The 24,267-nt window shown below is 48.2% G+C and overlaps 1 protein-coding gene and 1 long non-coding RNA gene across 2 annotated transcripts in view; one reads left to right on the forward strand and one right to left on the reverse strand.

Moving 5' to 3' along the window:
• SLC7A1 (solute carrier family 7 member 1) overlaps positions 1–13,175 on the reverse strand; it is a 64,482-nt gene extending 51,307 nt beyond the window's left edge. The window contains exon 1 of the mRNA XM_032611039.1: positions 12,928–13,175. The gene's annotated coding sequence lies outside the window, so the exon portion shown is untranslated. The remainder of the gene's footprint in view (positions 1–12,927) is intronic.
• A 254-nt stretch (positions 13,176–13,429) lies between these two features.
• LOC116743005 overlaps positions 13,430–24,267 on the forward strand; it is a 95,814-nt gene continuing 84,976 nt past the window's right edge. The window contains exons 1-2 of the long non-coding RNA XR_004346650.1: positions 13,430–13,600; positions 13,713–13,926. This is a non-coding gene — a long non-coding RNA (uncharacterized LOC116743005). The remainder of the gene's footprint in view (positions 13,601–13,712; positions 13,927–24,267) is intronic.

Genomic DNA, 24,267 nt, shown 5'->3' on the forward strand with positions numbered 1-24,267 from the left:
CACACACACACACACACACACACACACACACGTCTCAACTTCCCCACTGGCCGCTTTGCTGAGCTATCAAGACTAATCCCCTTCGGCTGACAGCCTTCCCCTCTGCCAAGGTGACGAGCGCAGAAAAGCTGAGGGATTCCTCACGGCCCGACCACAAGGTCTCACCCATGCAACACACCGCTCATCCTGCCACCTGGTGAGACAGATAACGTGCAAGTCTCTAGAGACTGAATAGTGTACGAAAGGTGATCGTAAGACACTCTGCACGAGACGCCATGAATTAAATCTGATTTTCCCCAAGAAACAATGCCGTGGCGGGATTTCATAAAGCAACGCATGCAGGAGGCAAAATGCAGACACTACCAAAGGCCACAGAGTCAAGGACAGGCTCAGGCCCCGCCCCGACCCCAGACCCCACCATCACCAACGCTGTGCACAGCCCTCCAAGAACGACCGGTCTTGGCTCACGGTTTTTACAGAAGTGATCACAAATCCCAGATTTTAAAGAAAAACATAAATGATGTTTCCATATACTACTTAACAGAGAGCCTTCCCACGAGCATATGAACGAATGAGCCAGATAACACGGCAAAAATAAAAATCAAGTACGACCGAGCGTAGTAATGGTCCGTTCCCATCACTTCTTCCCTCATTATTTCCCCTGTGACAAGGCACATTTAGATCAATTCAAAGGTCAGGGGCCGAGGCCACACCTCTGGGGCCTCCGGGCTGCGGGAGGAGGATGGACCTACACCTGAGCACCCGACCATTCCCGAAACTTCCTCAGAGGCAAACGGAAGGAAACCGCAAGGGGCTTAACACCTGCAAGTCTGCCCAAACCCACACCCTCCCTCACCAAGCGGCATCCTGGTCTAGGGTCTTGGAAGCAGGGAACCCCGGCACCCCAGGCCCCATCCCTCCACACGGCTCCCCTTTAATTAAAGGTCCTGACACCCCCTCTTCCATTAAGAACTTCCTGACCAAGAGAGAACAAGTAGCAACCTCTCCTTAGCCCCTTCCACCGCCCCGCAGTCTCTGAAGCCTCTGCAGCTAATCCACACCTACTGCATTACAGCAGTCACCACCTCTGAGGTGGGCTCTTCACTGGGCAGAAACCTCCAGAGGCTGAAGCTTAACCCTTTACACACCAACCCTAACTAGAGCTCACGGTTACTGAACACCAGGCCACGTTCTAAACTCATTTTACATATCTGATCATCAGCACAGCCTACAGCGTAGGGAATGTAGCTCTCCCCATTTTCCAAATGGGGAAACTGGGAGCTGCAGGTGTTCCCACACACGGACTCCTGAGACTGGAGCTGCCGAGTTCTGGTGCCTCCTTCTAGGTATGCTATTCCTATCGCCTCTGCCCCTGCCGGGAGCTCTGCCCCTGCAGCCTGAGTTTCCACTCCCTATCTGCAGTTGGTGGCAAACAGATAACCAGGCTGGTCAGAGATGAATGTGCCCCACGCCCTCCCACCCAAGGGCCCGGGGACAGCAAGTGCTTGGGTTCCTGAAAAGACATCTTTTGAGCATCTACTCAACACCAGGCACTGGTGGGTCCAGGAGCCTGGCCTCAAGGGGCTTGTGGTCCAACAGCAGCTGAGGTCTCCTTGATGAGATCCAGTTGCCAGTAGCTTGACAGATGCCGGCTACTCCCAGAGAACCCAGGGGCTGGTTAGAAACTCTGCCCCAGACCTTCGGAAACAGATCTGCAGGTCGGCGAAATGCCCAGAGGGGATCTGTGCGCAGGCACCTGTGAGCCTGTGAGATGGGTTTCCGAGGTCTGACTTTAGGATGTGAAAGGCACTAGGACATCGTGCAAATTGAACTTACATACTTATGCAAAATGTATTCCTCTTCTCCATCCTGCCCCTGCTGCCACATCTGTCCAATCCTACCTATGCGCGTTTTCGATGTGGATGGAGGGGTAGCAGTCGTAACGAAGAGGCAGTATGCACAGTGCCATGAAGGCGTCTCCTGTTTTGTGCGCTACCTTCCCAGCCATGGTTAGTCTTGCCCCTCGTTTTACAGTTTTGTATTTATGAGTGCACACTTTGCATCTGTAGGTCCAGGTACTAAGGCGAGGTCTAGACGAGCAGGGCTGTGGCCCTCAGGCCACACGCACAATGAAGTCCGCCCGGAAGTCCTGCTGGCTGGGGGCAGTGTAGCGCGGGGGGAGGGGCTGGGAGAACTGAGCTGGCCCTCGTGAGCTGGGGACAGCGCTGCTCGCTTCCCACGCAGCGTCGGGACTGGAGAGAGGGCTCTTCTGCCTCTATCCCTGCTGCCAGGGCCACACACCTTGCTGGAAAGAGACACCCTGTGAGGGCTCGGGTCAGAGCCAGCAGCCCCCGAAGAGGCTGCAAATCTCCCAGTAACCGGCGGGGGGGGCTCTCCAGGGCGACTCAGCAAGAGCTGAGGCAGGACAGTTCACAGGCAGCCAGGAGCTGCCGGGAAGCCTGAGGAATTCAAGGTGGCAGAGCCCTTGCCGTGACTCATCAGACCACAGACCTGAGAGCCTTTCAGTAACTAGGCCCGAGTCCTAGCACAAGTTACAGCTGGGATTCTCCAAATTCTGACTGCATCGAATTCTGAGGCTAGCAAGACATTCTTCCCAGTTCAATGTGCATTACTCAAAGAATTAGTGAATACTGTTGCCTAATGTCTCCCAAGGTTGCCCTCTAGGGAGAAAGAAAGGTCTTCCAACAGAAGATTTCCTTTAAAAACCAAACTTGCTGCTAAAAATGTGAGGCTGTACACTTATGGGGGACATGTTATACAATTACAATTGCAGATAATCCCCTATTTCACGTAATATTAACATAGATAACAGCATAAAAGCAAGTTCACGAGGATTCTTCTCAAATACAACAGTGGTAATATTTGTAATTTATAAATGAATTTTTAAAAGACTACAAATTAAGCGCTCTGAACTCTTACAATAAACTTACTGAGAAGCACAGCAAATAAAAGAAGTTACAAGAAACAAGGCCAGATATTTGTACAGTTTCAATAAACCAGGTGATTTATCTTGTTCTAGTTCTGTCGTCACTGTGCTTTTGTTCCACAGAATCAATTCCCTTGATTTACAATTGTTCTAGGAATTATATACAAAGACTTATTAGTTAAAGAATATTAATTTTCTAAGCAAAAAAAAAAAATTCAAACGCTTCTCAAAAAAGAGAACAAAATGCATTCAACCTTTTCAGGAAGAACTATTTAATGGTACAATTGCTATTGTTAATATTATAATCTCAATGCCCTGTTCAATTTTAATCCATCAGACCTCGGAGTCTAAAAATTAATATTTCTGAAAGAGTGACTTTTCTCCCTCTTCTTCCTACAAATCCTCAACTCTGAAAGAGAAGGCTCACCTTTCAGGTGGACTCTTCCTCAAATTACACTGAAAAAAGTAAACACACAAAAAAAGGTCAAAGTGCTGAAATTAACAACTGTTTGGGCCATCCCTGAAAAAAAACACACAGCCTGACCAGGCCACCTTCAAAACACCAGCGTGTGAGGTCAGTTTAGGACAGAGCTACCCGGGTTTGCATCAGCAGCAACCCACACTGGGAATTCACACAGGTCTTGCCTTGTGTCCCTATTTGCCTTCTAGGGAATCATCATAGATAATGATGTCCACTTCGGTCAGAAACCCTTAAATCACCACAAAAAGAAAAAACCTCTACCCTCTGACTGTCGTTGTCTAAATCGGTGTGGACAGAGAATTCCTCCCAGGCCCTAGTCCAGTGAGTGTAAAACTCAGGACACCACAGAGGAGGGGAGGGTGGGCATGGAGGCCAGCACGCCCACGCCCAGCAGTGTCTGCAAACTGCAAGTCGCCACCAGGATTCTTCGCGATGCAATAGAAAAGAGTAAAAATTATCAGAGTGCAGCGCAAGTACGAGAATGAGTACTGTTTGGTGGGAAGCTTCATTTTAATCTGTACATAAATACATACTTCCCTCTGTGTGCACCTGAGCAGCGTTTCAGTTTATTTTCCTCTTGCAGGACTGCCAGCCAAAGAAGCTGACAGCCGCCACCCCTCGGGAGAACCGGGGTGTGGGCCCCAGCAAGCCCTACCCCAGCCTAAAGGAAGCCTCCCCAAGGTGCTTCCAGAACCCTGTGCAGATCGGGCTCTGAAACCTAAGTGCCTGTGTCCTTCTGAAGGAGGAACGAAACGATCTCACCAGGGGGAAGCACGGGCAGCTGTGACACGCAATCACTGAGACCAGGGCCATCCTCAAAGCCAACCTGAGATGCTGTGTTACTAAAGGACCTTCTGAATCAGAAACAGGACGATGTACGGCCTACTAGTATATCTTGGTAGTACTGATACTAGGAAAATGAGAACTTTCCCTGGCAAATCAGGCAAAATTCTCAACAACAGGACAGGTCAAACCGGTGAAATGGTACATCAGCCACAGAGCACCTGAGAAGTTGTCTCCTTACCCCATCTGTGAAGGAGCCTAGCAGCCAACCCAGGAAAAACTTATCCCAATACCCTAATTTCAACAAGACCCGATTACTCCAAAAGTAGAAACGTCACAGTCACTCATTCATAGGGTGATGTGTATCAAAGTACAAAATGTGGTACATGTTTGTAGCCAAAACCCTCCAAAATAAACGCCAAATCGAGATGCCAGGACAGAATTACAACAGAAATTCAAAATAATTTATTGTTCTTTCCACTTGCCAAAATGTTACTACTTAGCTCAAAGACACCCCGCCTTTAAACTATACTGCTGTTTCACTAATTATAAAAATAATTCATACAACGAATATTTGCTGAGCACTAGTTCAGGTGCTACACACCTAGCAGTGAACAAAACAGAGCCTGATTTTCAGTGTTTTCTTTCTGTACAAATACATGTATCTCATTAAGAGAACACTGATTATGGAAAATTGCATCCAGATTTTTTTCACTTTTAACAGTAAAGTTTTTCCCTTAAGATCAAATGTTCCTTGAAAACATCACTTTTATTGGCTACGTGGTATTCCATCATGGATGGTGTCATAATTTACCAAAGGACATTTCTAAATGCTGACCACAGGATAAAAACACAAACGAGAGAGACACAGTTAAACACAGCACGTTAGATCCAGATTTAGGACCTTAAGGGGGAAAAAAAGGGAAGATACAACCTTACCGATCACGGACCCCGGGCAGTGGACATGTACACGGTCACGGCTTCCCCGTGTGCCACGTTAAGGCCTAACTTGTGAATCTCCCTCTTTTATAAACCCCACTCCCTCTTTGATCCAAGAGAACATTGTCTGCACAGAACAATACGTTTTCATTTCAATTTCCCTTCTTTTCAGGAAAGGAAATGTTTGCACTTCAAAGGGTTTCTTTGAAGAGCAGCCTCCGGTGCTGGCCCGTCCAGGTTAGGAGTTCCGTGGCCCCAGCGGGGTGTGCAGAGTCTGGGTGGCTGCCCACCGCAGTCCCTCTCCAGGCCACCTCCTCCAAGGAGAGGGTCTGGTGCGAGAGAAGAGAAAACAAACATGGAAAAATACTTGGGGCTTTTGATCATGGCTTTCAGAGGCCCTGTTCACACACAGTGTAGGTTTCACAGCTCAGGGAAACTGAGGTACGAACCATGGGGAGCCGGGTTCTAAGAACGAAACCCTTCTAGAAACCAGCCCCACCCAGCGAGGGTCCCTTCCAGGGCCGGGGAAAGAGCGGAGTCTCGGGGGTACTGCTGGTGATGACAAAGGGGACGGCTTTGATAAACGAAACACAGAAAGAAGCAAGATCCACACCTCACCCAACAGTCTGGAACCTTCCCCCAGGAACTTCTGGGCTAGCACAGAACACACTTCACCATTTAGAATCTCTCCTCTTATTGCTCCCCTGGCCCGCTCGTGGAGGCCGGGAGGCTCAACAACCCTATGAAATAACCGCAAGCTACAGGCCAGGAGGCCAGGACCATTCCTCTCAATCAGGGCCCCTGCCCATCCCTACCCTCTGCTTAGTCTGGGAAGCCAGGGCTACACAGGAGACAAGAGAGGGCCTGCCACGTTTCTTTTCAAGGCTTGAACAAGTTCTGGGGATTTAATAATCATCTCCACCCTTCCCCACCCCGAGGGGGTTATGTTTGCCTGCTCAGGTGGGCAAACGGCCAGGTGGTGGGCAGGGGCTTGAAAGGCATCCGCTCCAGACAGGGCGCCTGCTGCTCCGGCAGCCCGAGGCCTTGCTCCGGGCCCCCACCCTGTGTGTTCAGGGTGCAGGTCTGCGGGACCACGTCACCCTGAGCTGAAGTCTTCTGACCAAGCACCTTCCTGCAAGCCCTCTACCCTGGCCGGGCGCTCAGCCTCTCTGCCGGAATTGTGGACGCTGTTTATTTTCTCTTTATTTTACTTTTCTGTAGTTTCCAAATTTTTCACAATACACATTCTAACTTTTAGGAACATTTTTTTTCTTAAAGAGGCTTATAAGGTAGAAAATTAGACCACAGTTCCATTGAAAGAGCCTATCCTGAAAACAAAAAAAAAACCCAAGAAAACGAAAAACAAAAAACCAACTACCTACATGCATATGTAAAGGACATTATTTGGACAACTGGAAGTTGAATATGGACTGTGGACTTGATGATGTCACAAATGTTAAATTTCCTGATTTTGATGTCGTACTGTGGTCACGTAAGAGAATGAATGTCCTTATTCTTAGGAAACACACTGAAGCATGCCAGGGTAAATAAAAGGACATGATGTCTTCCACTTACTCTCAAATGGTTCAGGAAAAAATGCATCCGTGTGTGTAGATGGATTAACTGATTGACAGATAAACAGAAAGAACGAATGAAATGTAAACAACCAGTGAATCTGAGAAAATTGAGGCACTCCTTGTAACCCCTGCAACTTCTCTTTAAGTTTGAAATGCCATCCACAAAAAGTTGAAAGAGCAAAGGAAGAAAGGAGAGAGGCAGGAAGGGACGGGCACGAGTTTCCCCACTCCACCTGCCAGCACCCACGGCCTCCCCATGGGGCCACGGCCACGGGGGCCCTGCCAGCACACAGTCTCTCCAGCGTAGACGGTGCCTGCTGCTACCCCGGCTCAGACAGCCCCCAGCCCCGGCTTCCTGAGGGCGTCAAGGAAGCACCTTCCAAGAAAGAAGACCCCTTCCCACCTCCCGACACTACAGAAGTCAGCAAAGTGAAGATCCTGGGAGAACGGCTACCGCCACTGGCCTTGAGAAGGAGGGAGAACTGAGAAGGGAGCCACTTTTCCCTACAAATCAGACGACCCCCTGCAAAGGGCCCTCCCCCCAGCGGCGGAGGAGGGGGAGCAGAGACGACCGATGGAGATCAGTGAGGCTGGGCTCCCGTGGCCCGGGCAGGAAGCCCCTCGTCCAGCCAGCTCCGGCGATGCCAATGTCAGACTACTGACCCAGGAGGAACACAGCCCAGCCTCTGTCACACTTCGGCACAGCTGTGTCAAGGACCCCAGAGCTCCAGCTGTGCCCGGAGCCCAGGGCTCAGAGAGGAAAGATCTGCGCTCAGAGGAACCGGGGCAGCTAGAGAGAAACAGCAGGCTGCCGCCCAGTGGTGGCACAGCCGGCTCCCACACCTCCAGGACTTACTTGGAACCAAGAGGCGCGTGGCAGCCCGGCATCTCCAGGTCCGTATGCTAATCTCAGGGCCCGGCGTGGCCCCACGCACACGCGTGCCAGACCACGGTTCCCAGAGCCAGCGGCCGGAGCCCCAGGCACAGGCTGACGCCCACAGCCCAAAGCACGCTCGGTGTTAGGGCCCTGGAGCCAGGCCCCAGGTGCAAATCCTAGCTCTGCCACTTACGACCCACCCCTGTGCCCATCGGCAACTTGTGTCACTTCTCAGGGCCTCCATCGCCCCATCAGCCAAACTGCAGGACCAACCTCAGGGGGCGGCTGTGAGGATTAAATGACAACAAAGAAAGTGCGGAGCGAGCCCCACGGTGAGCACTAACGAGGGCTTGGAGTCTGGATCTTACTCAGCCCCAGGGCCTCTCCCTTCCTTCCTATTTGGTGTAAGAGACCTTGGTTAATGGTACTTGGTAGGCAGATAAGAAGATACAGAGGAAGAGAGCATTTCCAAGCCGACCTTAAAAGGTCACCCCCAGCATCTTCATGGGCAGGAAGACGACGGTGACAACAGTGTGATGAGACGCCGGTAAGACGTTTGCTCCCTTCCCCTCGCCGCTGCCCCCGTGATGGGGCCCCCATCCCACGCCAATGCACTGGGGCATCTACCTCAGCCCTCAAAGGAAGGGATGAAAAAAGGTGGGAAACAGACTTGGCCCCAGTTTTTAAACCCAAAGCGCTCAGGGTAATTTGGACCAAATGTCTGGGGTCAGGATGGACGAGGGCAGACACCCCCAAAACACAGAGACGCACACACTCACACGCACGTGCACACAGACACAGGCAGGCCACCCCTGAGGATGGGACCGTGAGCTCTGCTCCCCAGAGGTGTGAGGAGGGGACAAAACCCAAAGCTGTGGATCTGAGACCTGCGGGGACTGGCCTCCCCAGCACCCCCGGTGCCACGCCACCCACTGCAAGGCAAGACACAACTCCAAGGGAGAAGGGATGACCTTTTTGACACCTTGGCAAAATGGGAGGGCAAATAAAGTTGTTACAGATTTTCTTCTCCTCCACGCCAAAAACCAAAGAACTGTGCTTTGTTTCCAGTAAAACAGCTAACGTTTATACGAAGCACCTGGTAATGCGCCGGAAGCTGTGTTAAGTGCGGAACCGGGATGATTGCCTCATTTAAATCCTCTCAATCCTGTAAGGTCGGCACTAGAAGCCAATTATTATGCAGGCAATATGGAAAAGGATTCAAACGTGGCACTGATCCTGTAAGCGGAGCCCACTCCGGGGCGGGGGGAGGCCCACGGCACCTCCTTCGTCCCCGCAGGGCGTGGCCCGTCAGGGAGAGCAGGGGGCCGCCCGGAGTCAGCACGGCGAGCGGGTCTCCGCGATGCGGGGCTCCCTGTGCGCCCAGCACGTGCGGAGAATCAGGACCCACTCCTCTGCACGCGGCAAAGTACTTGGCTGTTCTCACAGGCAAGAACCTTATCTGCATGGGTCTTCTGAAGAAAGCACTACGGCAGGAAGACAGAATGTTTCAGAAACAACTGCCTCCAGAGGGGAAAGGTGACTCAGGAAGAAGGGAGACGGTGTGGAAACACACGCTGTCCTACGGGACGAAGGACATTCTTTCTCCCTCCTCAGTATAAATCCGCCTCTTGGTAGCCTTTGAAGGCTGAACGGAGCTTGATTTCTGGTTGCCTTTATCAGAAGAGAAGGCTGGCAATGGAAAGAACTTATTTTGTGAAAGAATCTAAATGGACTGACCTTTATTCTTTCAAAGAATATTCTGCACTTCATGTTTATTGGCTTCATCATTATGAGGCTGAGAGGGTGGGCTTCCCCAAGCTACAGGCAGGGCAAGAGCACGTCTGCAGGGTTCCGACAGCCCAAAGGACATACTGGAGGCTGCACAGAGACGGCAGCAAACCTGCACCAAAGACGCCTCGGATGGCGCCGTTCCCGGCACTGGACCACCCGCCCCGGCTCCTAGAAGCAGCGTCTGCGTTTCAGGGCGATGACCTCAGGCTGCACTGAAGCTGGCCTCTAACTCCACACAGCTCTACCCTCAGTTGACGTGGTTTGTCCACCAAATCTACCACCTGGCGGTCCCCAGTGCTAATGACAATAACCAGAGGAAAAGCCAAATGGAAGACTCAGGTGTGGCATGACGAGGGAACCTCGTGCCGGAATCTATCCCAACGTGCAGAGATGTCTCTCCTGCAGCCTGTGTCCCCTGGGTGAGCGAATCCTGACCGATGCGTGGAGCAAACAGCTTCAGCCGCTGCTCTGCCGAGGCCAAAGGCCTGAAGGAACGTCTTCGGAGCCAAATGAAGATAGCAGTCCACCAAATCCTCTTACCAACGTGCTGCCCGTCCTTCTAGCAGATTCACAGGTGGCAAATGCACTAACCCCCCCCATGATAAACTGGGACTTGCTTTGAACAAGTGCAGGGGTAGTTGCTGTCAAAGCTGCTTTGCAGTTGGGGGTGGGGACATGATTACAGAGAAAGAGAAGCCACTGAAGTTACCACGGGGCCCATAACCTGCCACCAAAGCTGCTACTCTTCTCTTGACTGGAACAGACCTAAAACCTTGGGCAGATACAACCTTGGCCTGGGGTCCAATGCCGGGGGCCTCCGGCCCAAGAAACCCCCGGCAGGCAGGCCTCCTGAAGGCCAGGAATGAAAAAGCAGGCGCGCCCCACGGCTGCAGACCCCAAGCGGGCCACGGGACAAACCCACGGCCAAGATGCCCACTGGAGGGCGCAGGGGAGATCAAGGAGGCCGCAGGCTTGCCGGGCAGAGGGGGAGGAGGCCCCACGCCGCGGCGGCACGTGGGCGCAACAAGGCAGCTCCGGCTCAGCCCCGGCCCGTGAGGATGGAAGCGTCTGGAAAAAGCCGGTTGTGACTTTTACCGAGTCCTTCCCGACACGCTCTCCTCAGCCTTCCCCACCTCACTAGCACAGTGGCTCCGCTCTACGTGGAACCTCAACCGGCCTTTCGCGCCTCACATGGAATCTTCCTTTAAAATCCACAGAGCAAGGACACCAGCCTGCAGACGGAGCAGAACTCAATCAGCTCACATTCCTACCGTGTCCACCCCGACCAAGCTGCCACCATCTCTCTCTCACACAGAAACGACATATGGACACACTCTCTCGTGCAGAAATAAGCTGGGCTTGGGTTTTTTTCCAGACTTAAGTTACCAGTCTCTGCTCTGGCCTCCCCCCTTCTGCGCCTGCCCGTCCCCCATCTCTTCTCCACCCAGGATCTGAAGTGGCCCTTCCACTCCCTGACAGCCACCCAGCACTCCCCACTTCTCTGAGAGAAACAGCCTGCCGGCAACAGGAGCAGACAGGGGTGAGGGCCCCAGGCTGGAGAAGAGCACCACGGCCCGCCCATCCGCAGGTCCCACCTGGAGTGAGGACCCGGCCCCAGGTGGAAGGATGGCCATCTCAGAAGATGCCTGTGGCCCAGACACCTCCAGGGTCAGAGGAAAATGTTTCTCCCCATAACAAGGACACATTCATTCCTCTTTCAAATTCCTCTCTGGGATTAATAAACCAATACCTTCAAATATATAATTAATAATGTAAGGGATTAATTTAATAAGACATAATGCTGGGCCCTCCAACGTAATTACATATTTTTACTGGCCTGAGTAGACAAGAAACGACAGACTAGAACAGTCACTAAACATGTGTTTAAGCCCATCAAAGAATGGAAGCCTGAACCCAATACAATTAACGTGTGTCCTAAAATGCAAGCTCCTCGAGGTCAGCAATCTCGTCTTTCAAGCCTTTCTTCCTTTAAAGCAAATAATTATATGCATAAGAGCACCCATGTGGTTCAATCCAGATTTAAACAACTGAGTACATTTCTGATCTCTATTAATTCTCATCCTGTTTCTTTAGTCAAAACCCCTTTGGCACTCTTTAAATTTTACCTGTAATAATTAAACATGATCTTAATATGCTAAACCTTTAAAAACTATTTTAATCCATTGTTGATTTTGTCCCCTAAGTTTCTATTCTGACTGTGACTTAAACAAGACCTTTTTGTTTTAATAACAGAAGGGTGTGTGCATATAAAAATAATAATTTCCACTGAGATCAACTAAAAATATCAGGGGATATTTTTGTAGGTATCACGGTTTCCTATTATCGGAACCAAACCTAAGTGGCAAAAAACGTTAAGATGAATCCCGAGTAAATTATAATTCAAATGAAACACAATTAGGAAATTCAGCCAGAGGCCAAAACACAGTCCTGGTCACAGTTTTAAGAGCACATTTAGGGAAATACACCTGGGATTGAAACCCTCACCCCCTCCTCTGTTTACAAATCTGGAGTAAAACCTACTCCAGGGTACTTCTACACGTGAGAGCCTGAGGGCGGGTACTGGGCAGTGTTCCGTTTCTTCCGGAAGGCACTTGTCTGGCTGTCCTAATCACACAAGTCAAGCACCACTCCTCTCGGGTTCTCACAGCCACTGAAAATGGGAAGGTAGTAGTACTACAGCGCCCTGCTGCCGTGTACACACTGGTCTTAGAATGACTGCGGGACCCGCCTGGCCCGGGAAGTTTCCTACTACGTAGAAAGGAACACACTGAGAATAGGTTGTCTCGGTGAAGCCGGAAGAACTGCCTCCTGCTCGAAACCATCTGGAAGCGTTGAGCACCGGCCTCTACGGGCCAGATTGGGTCACAAGGAAGCCCCCGACGGGGGGGACTTCCCCGAAACAACTCCGGGGACCCGGAAGAGAGGTGGAGGCGGGCCAGGGAGTGTGCAGGGTTCCAGAGAGGAAGAGACGTGCGCGCCGCGGCCAGCTTGCGGGTGCGCGACGCCGTCCTCGGCCGGCCACCTGCCGCGGGACCACCCTCCGCCGCCCGGCGGGCTCTCCACCCGCGGCCGATAACACGTCGTGGACCTCGCGGCGGGGCGGCGTGCTCCGCTCCGCGCCATGTAAGGGAAGGTCTCGGGACGCCTGCCGGGCCCAGTGCCCGCTCCCCGTCCCCACGCCCCCGCGACCACCCGCGCGTCCCGGCGCCCGGTGCCCCGTAAGGAGCGCTGGGCCAGCACCCCGGAGGCGCCAGGTCGCCCACGCTTCCTCACGGGGTGTTGCATCATGCACCACGCCGCGCCTTCAGCGAACCAAAATGGACTCCGTGGCGGAGACAGCCTCATGGGCACCGGCCGCGTATACCCCCGTCCGCCCTGCCCGCGCCCACCCGGAGGATGCCAGGGCTCCCCGCGCGGGCTCCGCGCCCCTCCCTGCGTCGCCGGGGTCAGCCCCCCAAGGTGACCCGGACCCGGGCAGCTGCCCCGGCGCCGGCGGAGGACGGGGACTCACCGGGCCGGCGGGTGGCGGGATGCAGGCAAGACCGCGGCTGGACTGACGGACGATCGACCAAGGCTCGGCGGGACTGAAGGACGGTCGGGCGGAGGCGCGGCGCGCGGGGAGCCGGAGCGGGAGACTCGGGTAACGGACGCCGGGTGGCCGCGCGCCCCGCCGGCAGCTGACCTGCCGCTCACACCTGCCGGCGCTGAGTGAATGGAGTGTTGAGGGCGGGAGGGATCGGGAGCCGGTTTCATCAGCCGCGCCCCGCTCCCTGCGCCCGCCCCCAGCGCCCCGCCGTCCGGCCCGCTCGCCAGCGTCACCGCCTGGCACCAATGGCAGCACGGCGCGGCGGCGGCTCCGGGAGCGGGGCGGCGGCGGGGGCGGGGCGGGGGGCGGGGCGCGGCGTCTCCGCGCGCCCCGCGCCCTAACCTGGGATTCCCCCGCGGGTGGGCGGCGCCTGCCGACGCCCTGGTGGTCGCCCCGCCCGCGTGCGGCCATCCCTCGGGCAGTGGGAGCCCGCCTGCATCCTCGGGGCCCCGCAGCCCCCCCGCGTGGGCCCGACTGGCGCGGCCGCCGGACTGTCCACCCGACCGCAGGCCCCGACGAGCGGACCCCGGCGAGCGGACACCGCGCTCGCGGCTAGTTTGCCTCCCCCAAAATGAGAAGATTGGAGAGGCACTTCAAGGTTGGTTTTTTTTTTTAATTATGATAAACCTTCATTCCTTTGTCATTGGAATATTTTATTGCTGTTCCCTTACTTTCAACAAATAATGTATCCTCGCCCCCTTGTCCGGAAGGGCCGGAAGCCTGAATCTGCCTGTGCCCCTGGCGGTAGGACGAGCACCTGGCCGGCGGGCCTGTCTCCGCGGCTACTTCCGGAGCTACTCTCCCCGAGATGGCAGAAACTAGCACCGGCTCCTACCGCGCTCACCTCACAGGCTCCCTCTTGGCGCCCAAAACCAAGCAGAAGCCACAGTCTATAGAGATCCAGTAACCTGTGACATGAGAGAGGTAAGTAGGTCATAGATTAACCCCGCCAGCCTCCTCTCTAACTTTGCAGGAAAAACGATAGCACGGTGTCCACGGCCTTTGAGTCCTTTACACGCTTCCTACCCAACCCCCCTCCCCCCGCAATGTCCTTGGTCAGTGATGGGGCCTCATTATCAGCCACAGGGTGCGATACTCTTGGAATTACACTAGCAATTTATAAAGCATATAACTGCAGGGTGCTACTAGCTTCAGAAGCGTTTTCGTGAACACATAGCAATGGGCTAGTATTTGCAAGGCACTTTGGAGTGTTTGGTATCATAATCAGTGACTACATACACGTTGTTTTAAAACAAAATTTCAGTTTCAACCGTTCATTGGTGAAAGGATGCTCTCAAGTTGCATTAAGGAGGTCTGCTGTGCTGGGGCTCTTCCTGAATCCCACACAGCCTCCTTAACCCGCTGACACTGCCATCATAGGATTTCACAGAGGGAAGCCTGGTGTGATTCAAGGACCACCAGCTTTGCCTTTGCACTTGATCTGGATTTGAATCTGAATTCTACTCTTTCATTCCTTTCTGGTTTTCCACAAGCTATTTCACTTCTGTTTGGAGCTTATAAACCTTTTATTCTTAGCAGAATATCCCTTAGTACTTGAAATATGATTGTGGGATTTTTTTTTTTTTTTTACTCTTGGCAGTATAAAATAGAACTTAATGGATTGTAGAGATGCTCTGCTTGGGCAACAAGCAGACGGATCATAGAGTTAGTATCTGTAAATTCTGAGAGCAAGTGTTCCAGGCCCTGATGGGTGTATGGGTAGAACTCAACCAAGACAATTGTCAGCACTGTGCTCCATTTAGCAGCCTCACCCAGCAGACTTCGTCTTCAGTAAAACTGTAGGAGACCCTCCATGACAAGGCCCGTAAGCAAGCAACTTGCTGGCAGAAAAGATTCAGTGCAAACCAGGGGAAGAATAATGGTGCTCAAAGCCTGAGCAAAAAGTTCGGGGAAAATGTCGAAAAAACTGGCTGGATTTATAAATAAAGGGAAATCAGGCAGTTTAGGACCACACGCAGGTCCAGAGGGATCATGAGTGACAGGCCACCCTGCTGAGACTCAAAGAACAGCGGATCCAAGATTCCAAAGACTGTTAAGGAAAGGAAATGCTAGAATTTAAGCCCTAGGAGCACCATCCAGGGTGAAGGTGGACAGACCAAGTCCCGGGCCAGCACCGTTAGGCAGGATGCGGTCCAGAAAACGTAGAGAATCAGAGTCAGACAGATATGGTTTTGGACTAAACTCTACCTCCTGCTAGCTGCTGGCCTAGGGGAATTGTGTTTGTCCTCTTTTAACAACATACTGTATGATGCCAACTTCTGGAAAAAGGTAAATTATGAAGACATTAAAAAGGTCAGTGGTTGCCAGAGGCTTGTCGGGGGAAGAAGTGGGAGGGGTGAATAAGTAGTGCACGGGGATGTTTAGGGCAGTGAAACTACTCTTAACGATACTGTAAGGGGGCTACACGTCATTATACGGTTGTCAAAAACCACAGAATGTCCAACACAGACAGTAAACCTTTATATTAACTACAGAATTTAGCTAATAATAATGTGTCCACATTGGCTCATCAGTCATAGCAAATGCACCACAACAATTCAAGATGTTAATAATAGGGGAGGGCTTCCCTGGTGGCGCAGTGGTTGAGAGTCCACCTGCCGATGCAGGGGACACGGGTTCGTGCCCCGGTCCGGGAAGATCCCACATGTTGGTTTCCCTCCCCCTCATCCCGTACTGGAGGACTCCTCTGGGCACAGATCAGATGCCAGTGGCAACAGTTCTGGATGGCTTTCATTTTAATAACAGGTGGCCATCCCCACTGCAAGCACTCTGGGACCCCAGGTCCGAAACCATCCTCTAGAGAAACATGGTATGCGTGCATCAATCCAGAGCCTAAGGATACATCATCAGAAGTGGTGTATTTCTTTTCTTTTCTTTTCTTTTCTTTTCTTTTTTTTTGCGGTATGCGGTCCTCTCGCTGTTGTGGCCTTTCCGGTTGCAGAGCACAGGCTCTGGATGCGCAGGCTCAGCGGCCATGGCTCACGGGCCCAGCCACTCCGCGGCATGTGGGATCTTCCCGGACCAGGGCACGAACCTGCGTGCCCTGCATCGGCAGGCGGACTTTCGACCACTGCGCCACCAGGGAAGCCCTAATTAATTGTTTAATTGTCTGTCTTCCCCCCACTAGGCTGAAACTCCATAAAGGCAAAGCCCTTTTCTACCTGTGCACCGCTGTGTGCTAAGCAGAGTGCCTGCACAGAAGAGGCATTCACACATTAGTTAAATGATGAATAACCGGAGGGGATTCCAGATGAGAAGCAGAGATTCTAAATGAAGCAGTGATGGGAAGGATAAAGCCCCACTATCTTTTCTCAGCTCCTCCCCAGCTGGCTACAGATTGGAAATCTTATTACCCTCAAAGACAGCTCCCCGTTTCATTGTCTCCTATCCTCCTCATTTCTCAGAGACAGATGCTATGAGATCATTGCAGTCTTTTGGAGATCCAGGTCCCCAACCCCATAATATAAGGCTCTATTCAGGAGAGGAGAGAGATGAATACTTCCAAGGAAGTACTCTTGGGCACATCATTTTAGTTAATTATCATCATCTCATCAAACCATCACCTTATTGAATACTCCCAAAGATAAATCTTTGTGTTCTTATTAACCATTTCCCTAAAATAGTAGGAGACCAAGGCTAATCTGTCCCTGACTTCTTCCTTGGAGATTCGTGTTTCCACAAGTCACAGCCAACCATAGTTTTAAATGGTCAAAAACAGAAACGACTTCTCTGTGTTAGTCAAGAATCACTCAATTGCAGGTAATCCATACCTGATTCAAACAACTCTAGGAAATCTTTTAAATTTATTGTTACATAACTGCGAAGTTTAGGATTTGCCAGATGTACGTATGTCTGGAGCTAGGTTTTCAAAATATATCTCAATCTCTATCTCGCAGTTTTCCTGATGGCTGTATTCTTTGCCAAATCTCTCATTGGTATAAGCAGTGGTTTTTGAAGTGCAGCGAAGAAGGAAACCCCTTCCAGCATCCATTTCAATCCTACAAAAGGACCACAATAGGCTCTGCTTGGGTCGCATGCCCAAGCTTACATACCTCTCCCTGATTCCTGCAGAGTGGTGTTCTCTTGTGGGCTAGCCTGGGTCACATACCCACCTCTGTGGGGCAGGGGGACAGTGCAGAGAGGAGGTTGATTGGCAATTCCACTAGTATCACAGAAATAGAGGAAGAGGTAGTCCCCACAGGGAAGGAATGTGAGGAGACAAGAAAGAAACTGGTGTCCACTCTCTATTTCCATTCCCCTGCTCGTTCAGATGTCCCCCAGCCCATACTAGAGGCATCTGGACCACGTGTTTTTCGTGTGTTACCACCATCCAGCTCCAGCGACCACTCCAGGCACATCTGCCCTGTCTCTGAGGCACATATGCCCTTGAAATAGTGATTTCATTTCCTTTGGATAAATACCCAGAAGTGAAATTACTGGATCATATGGTAGCTCTATTTTTGATTTCTTGAGGAATCTCCATACCATTTTCCTTAGTGGCTATACCAATTTACATTCCCACCAACAGTGCACAAGTTTCTTTTCTTTGATAATAGCCATTCTGTGTCATTGCTTGCTCTTCTCTTGTAGACAGCATATAATTGGACTTTTTAAAATTCATTCTTCCAATTTCTACTTCTTAATTGGAATGTTTAATACATTTACATTTAACATAATTACTAGTAGGTTAGGGCTTTTGTATGTCATTTAAATTTTTCTTTATGTCATGTCTTTTTCCCTTTATTTCTTCATTACTGCCTTCTTTTGTGTTAGATAAAATTTCCTAGCATACCATTTAAATTATCTATTGTTTCTTTACTATATATTTTTGAGATTTTTTTTTTTATTGGGTGCCCTGGCAATTAAAATGAAATTGTAACTTAGAACAATCTAGTTTGGATTAATAGCAATTTAAATAGTCTGCTAAACTTTTCCTTCTTTATATTCCATTCCCTCCCTTTTCTTTATACTTTTATTGTCATACAAATTACATCTTTATACACCGTAAGCCCAACAAGATAGTTTTATAATTGTTGCTTTGTACAGTTGTCCTTAAATCCAAAAGAAGAAAAAAACTACAAATGAAGACACATTTGTACTATCTTTGTAAAACCTGTGTATTGACCTTCTCTGGTGTTCTTCATTGTTCATTTGGATTTTAGTTACTGTCCCATCATTTCAGCCTGGAGGACTCTGTTTAGTATTTCTTGTAGATCAGGTCTGATAGTGATGAAGCCTCTCATTTTTTCGTCTCCTTCATTTTTGAAGGACAGATTTCCTAGATGTAGGATCTTAGTTGACAGTGTTTTTCTTTTAGTACTTTGAATATGTCACCCCACTGCCTGCTGGCAACCATGGTTTTTAATGGGAAGTTAGCTGTTAACCTCATTGAGATCCCTTGTGCAGAATGAGTTTGCTTTCCTCTTGCTGCTTTCATCAGTCTGTCCTTTTCTTTGGCTTTTTAGCAATTTGATTATGATGTATTTGGTATAGATCTCTTTAAAATGATCTACTTGGAGTTCATTGAGCTTCCTTGGTGAGCAGATTGTTTTTCATCACTTAGGATGTTTTGGGCCATTGTTTCTTCAAATATTCTTTTTTCTCCTTCCTTTTCTTTCTTTCTTGGACTCCCCTTATGTGTATGCTGGATGGTGTCCCACAGGTTTCTGAGGCTCTGTTTGTTATTCTTTATTCTTTTTCTTTTTGTTCTTCAGACTGGATAATCTCGATTAGTCTATTGGTTGTTTTGTCTGCCTGTTCAAATCTTCTGTTGAGCCCCTCTAGTGAAGTTTTCATTACAGTTTTTATACTTTTCGACTCCAGAATTTTCATTTAAAAAATAATTTATATCTCTTTATTGACATATTCTATTTTGTGAGATGTCATTCTCATACTTTAGATCTTTTAACATGGTTTCCTACATGATTGATGACTTTAAGTCTTCGTCTAGTAAATCTAACATGTGCCCTTTCTCGTGCACAGTTTCTTTTGTGTGCTTTTTTCTCTTGTGAAAAGATATTCTTCCTGGGTTTTGTTGTTGTTTTTTTTTATGTCTTGTGATTTTTTGCTGAAAACTGTACATTCTAGATAAATAATGTGCCCACCCTAGAAATATGATTCTCTCCTTCCCAAGGTTTCTTGCTGTTGTTCTTGCTGTTTTCTGTTTATTTGTTCAGTGACTTTCCTAGACAAATTTTATAAAGTCTGTATTCTTTGTCATATATAGCCACTGAAATCTCTGCTACTTACCTTAGTGTTCAGCGAATGATTGCACTAAGATTTCCTTATATGTCTTGAACCAATAAGTCTCTCGTCCTTTCTCTGGGGCTTCTGTGTGCGTGTTGGGGCATGCTTGCCAAGTTCCCACAGGTGGCTTACAGCTCTGCATTAGCCTACACTTCTTGCTTGTGCAGACCCTCAAGGTCAGCCAGAATTGAGAGCTTAGGGTCTTCTCAGTTGTTTCTTAGGCATAGACACAGCTCTAGGTATGCACACAGCCCTGTGTGTGGTGCTTGTGGTCTTCTAGATTCCCAGGAATATATAGAAACTTTTGAAAGCACCCTATGGATAGCACGTGTCCAGTGTTTCCTTTTAAGGTTTTTTTTCATAGCCTTTTGTTAGCCTCAACTTGTAACGCTTCCTTAAGCAACTGCAGTGTTAAACAATTAATGCTGATATTTTTGACACATACCCTGTCAGTAGGGCTGTTCTCACAGAGGGAGTTCTAAGTCACATCAAAGAAAGAGATGCTCTGAAAATGGAACTTTTTCAGCAGGCTGTCAGGCAGGTCAAATATTGACAGTTCTTTGGGAACGGCCCTTTTGGGAGCTCTGCACTCATTCTGCCCCCTCTAGCGGCTGCTAGGCTGCTAGCGCTCAGGCATATTCTCTTTGATCTTCAAGGTTACTGAGAGGGAAAGCATCATCTCTGCAAAGCTTGGCAGTGTCTCTTGATTGATGAATGTTACTAGACTAAAATTAGGACTTCTGTCTATCAAAGACACCACTAGGAAAATGAAAATGGAAGCCAAAGAGTGGAAGATGGTATTTGTAATACATATGACTGACAAAGAATTGTCACAAATCTGTAAGAGCAGGTTAGACACAGCTGAATTTTTTTTAAAAATTGTGAACAGAAGGAATTATTTGGAACACCATCTAAAAAGACAGAGATGCAAAATAGAAAACCGAAAATAAGGAAGTAAGAGTAATAAGTCCTAACTTATACAAAGAGACAATTTTCAAAGATATGTGACTAGGATATTTTCAGAAATATTGCTAAGATTTAAATTCTAAAATATCAGAATCCAAATGAACTTCAAGTAAGGGAAAAAGTCCACAACTAGAAACAACATAGAGAAACTATAGGACATGAAAGACAAAAGACCTTAAAAGCATCCAAGAAAAAAAGACAGATTACCTATGAAGAAATGGCAATGAGAGTAAAATCTTATTTTTTAGTGACCATGATATCAGAGCCAGTGAATTATTTTCAGTGTGCTCAGAGACACTGAAGTTACCCACAGTTCTCTACCCACTGACACCATCTTTAAGAACAAAGGTTAAATAAAAACATTTTCTGACTTAATAACTAAGAATGTTTTTCTCTAAAAGACACTCATTAAAGGAAATACTAAAAATATGTGGAAAAAATACCTCAGGTGGAATGTCTGAGGGACAAGAAGAAATGGTGAGCAAAGATATTGCTAAATATAGATACAGATGGTATAAGGTAAATAAAGTAGTGTCTAACTTAGGGGTAGGGATAATAGAGTAGAACTAAAATAGTGAACAACTGGATGTGTGGTCAGATTTGAATGGTGCTTCGTGATTAAGAGATGCTAAATCCAGATTTCTTTGGTTTGAATTCTGACTTCGGTACTAATTATCTGGTGGTACCTATTACCTTGCTTTAGGCAAGTTAATTAACACCTCTGTATGTCTATTTACTTCTCTTAATATGAGGATAGTAATAGTATCACTCATAGGGTTACTGGGATGCTTAAATTAGTTAATATATGTGAACCACTTAGAACAGTGCTTGATACATGGCAAGTGCTTTGTAAGTGTGAGCTATGATTATCAATAAAGCATTCTCAGGTCCTTGTATTGCCAGGTGAAATACAGAATCATGGTGAGAGACTTTATCAAACTTCTTTTGACAGCAGTGATTGAGAAAATAAAAATACTATTAGCAAGTTCATTTTCATTGACTCATAAACTTTGTAGCACACTAACTTAAACTACATAGACTTTTCAAAAAACTACTTATTGATCTACACGATAATTCCAAGAAGTAAAAACCCGACAGGTTGTGGCAGACACTGCTAGCAGCCTTCGTGATGTTCAGCCTGCCCTTCTCACACACAGAACACTGGTTTCCTGTAGAGTGTGAATGTGTCCATCCAGCTAAGACACTGACTCTCCCAGATGTCTTTACAATTATATGGCCATAGCCCCTAGTTCAGATCGTTGAGATTTAAGTGAAAGTCATTGGGTTGGATTTCTGGAAAGGCATGTCATGCTTTATGCCTTTAAAGCTAACGTGCCTTGAACCAATGTGTTTCCATCCTTTCGCTCTGTGTGTGTGCTCCTCATGCCTTCAAAGCTCCCGTAAGAAGTTGACAACTCTGCCTTAGCTCTCACTTCTTATTTGTACATAGCCTGAAGGTCAACCAGAGGTGAAAACTTACAGCCTTCTCAGGTTTTCCTGGGCATGTGCACAACCCTTGGCATGAACACAGCCCTGCACGTGCATGTGGCCTTTTAGATTCCCAGGAACATACAGGAGATTTCAAATGTCCCTTGTGAACTTTTTTCCAAATAATCTGTTTACTCAGAATTCACTAAAACTTTCTGGGAATTTAAAAGTGGACTTTGACAGATTGTTTCCTAAAATCGGCCAAGAAGAACAATAAAGTGGAATTTTCTATGTCATCAAAATGACAGTAATGATAATAGGGTGGCATTATTCAGAAATATATAGCATGATGGGAAAAGAAGTCCATAAATAGACACAACACACATGCACACACTTTGTGTATGATATAGGCTGCACTTTAAATTAGTAGGGAAAGGATGAATTACTCCATAAATAGGTTGGAATGATTGGCAGTTCATTTAGGAGAATAATAGATCTTTATGTCATTCCTTACACAGGAATAAGTTCCAAATGGTTTAAAGATATAGATAGATAAATGTGTTAATAATCTTAACGTGAGGAAGGATTTTTTTTAGGACAAAGGAAAATGAGAAAACAAAGGCAAATCTTGACAAATTTGACTATCGACGAGTTAAATACATCCTCATAGTGAAAGTCCCCACAAATGAAAGGAAAGGCAAACAACAGGCTGATTGACAGTTCTTACCAAATATGTAAAAAACAAACTAAATAATGGGATCCTGTTTTTAACCAATTAAATTGGCAAAGAGAAAAAGCTTTTAGGAGGTTCATCGTATACCATGTTAATGTGGATGTGAAGACACAGTCATACTCACCTTCACTGTTAGTAAGAGTACGAAGTGGTAGACCTGTTTTGGGAGAGGCAATTTGACAGGTTCTAACAAAATTTTAAATGTGCGTCACTCAAATACAATATTTTCACCTCTAGGAATATGTACTGCAGAATATTCACACGCTCCCAAAGGGGTGTTTGCGTGAGGCTGTTCACTGCCCTACTGTTTGTGGCAGAACTAGGAACCTGAATGCCCTTCACTCCTCTGTGTGTGGGGGTGGGTGGGTGTGTGTGTATATGTGTGTGGGGTGTGTGTGTGTATATGTGTGTGGGGTGTGTGAGTGTATGGGTGTGGGTATGTGTATATGTGTGTGGGGTGTGTGTGTGGGGGGGTGTGGGTATGTGTGTGTGGGGTGTGTTGTGTCGGTGGGGTGTGTGTGTGTGTCAAAAGAGGGAAGGGGGTTACAGAGAGAAAAAGAGTCTACAGTAAAGATTCAAATTACTTCACAATTATTTTGGATGGCGAACTTCTTTCTTTAACTGTTTTTGGTGACCCAGAGTGATGACAGGACAGCTTGGCTTTATGGGTAAATATACCACAAGAGGGACTTTAATTTCATAACATATGCTTCTGTATTGTTTACATTTTTCAAGTGATTTTTTAAAATAACAGAAAAGAAAAAGAAAAAAGCAAGCTACAGAGCTGTGTACTATGCTCCAGTTAGGGTTGAGGAATCCCACAGAAATAGCTATGTGTTTGTTTATATGTCATAGACGTCTGATACAGGTGCACACCCAGCTGTTAACAGCTGAGTGAAAGGGAGGCAGGGAGAGGGCGGATGGGGCGCTTTTACGTTCAGTACGCTTCCGTTCTGTTTGATGTTTTTACAAGTTTGTTTTCTGCTCTTGAAATTAAAAAAAAAATGAACAAATAAATAAAACATGTCAATAAAGGGAAGGGGAAAGAAAGCCAGTTGCTTTCCAGCAGAAGGTAAGAAGGAAGGAAGGAAGAGGTGGTGTTTTCAAGACTGGGGAAGCGCGAGGAGACAGGAGTGACTCAGAGGCGAGAGAGGACGTGGGTCAGCCATGCTGTGATGTCCCCGGGGGGGGGGGGGCAGGGAGGGGACGCGCCACATGCATGGTGTACACCTCCCTGCAGTGGGGGAGAGACGCAGGGGACCGGGAGGGAGAAGAAACAGAGATTTTGAGCTTGACCGTCTGTGTGAAGGGAGGCAAAAGGAGGGGTCCAGCCAGAAGAGCAGGGACCAAAGCACATCCTGAATAAATACCAGAGGGCACGGCCGTGTTCTCATTTTTAGACGTGTGCTCCTCAGCTTTATCAGCAATTGTATTTCTGTGAAAACCAAAAAACGTTTTCTTCAGTTAGAAACATGTCCTTTAAACCATGGCCATAGGCCGCCTGTGCCTTAGCTAAGGTGATTCATAATGAAGGACCCTTCAAAGCAATTGGCTGTCTTATCTCTATCATCTTGTATTTCTGCAGCAGGACTTGGGAATTCGCTTTCACCATAGAAGGGAGTGAATAGGATTAGAGAAGAGAAAAATGTATATGTGACAAATGCACGTGGGATAATAATACGATTTGAATTGAAGGAAGACTGGCCTGAGAAAATGCACAGGAAGCATGCTGTTTGTGTAAAATGTCCCTAAAACCCGGGCAGAATCTCTAGTCCTTATGGGTGTGATGCATAAAGAAACCTTCAGGGTGCAGGCTGAGTTAAAACTAGCTAAACTGGGATGAATTTATGTTGTGGGAGAGAAACATAATG

Source organism: Phocoena sinus, chromosome 18, assembly GCF_008692025.1.
Source record: "Phocoena sinus isolate mPhoSin1 chromosome 18, mPhoSin1.pri, whole genome shotgun sequence".
Taxonomy (NCBI): domain Eukaryota; kingdom Metazoa; phylum Chordata; class Mammalia; order Artiodactyla; family Phocoenidae; genus Phocoena; species Phocoena sinus.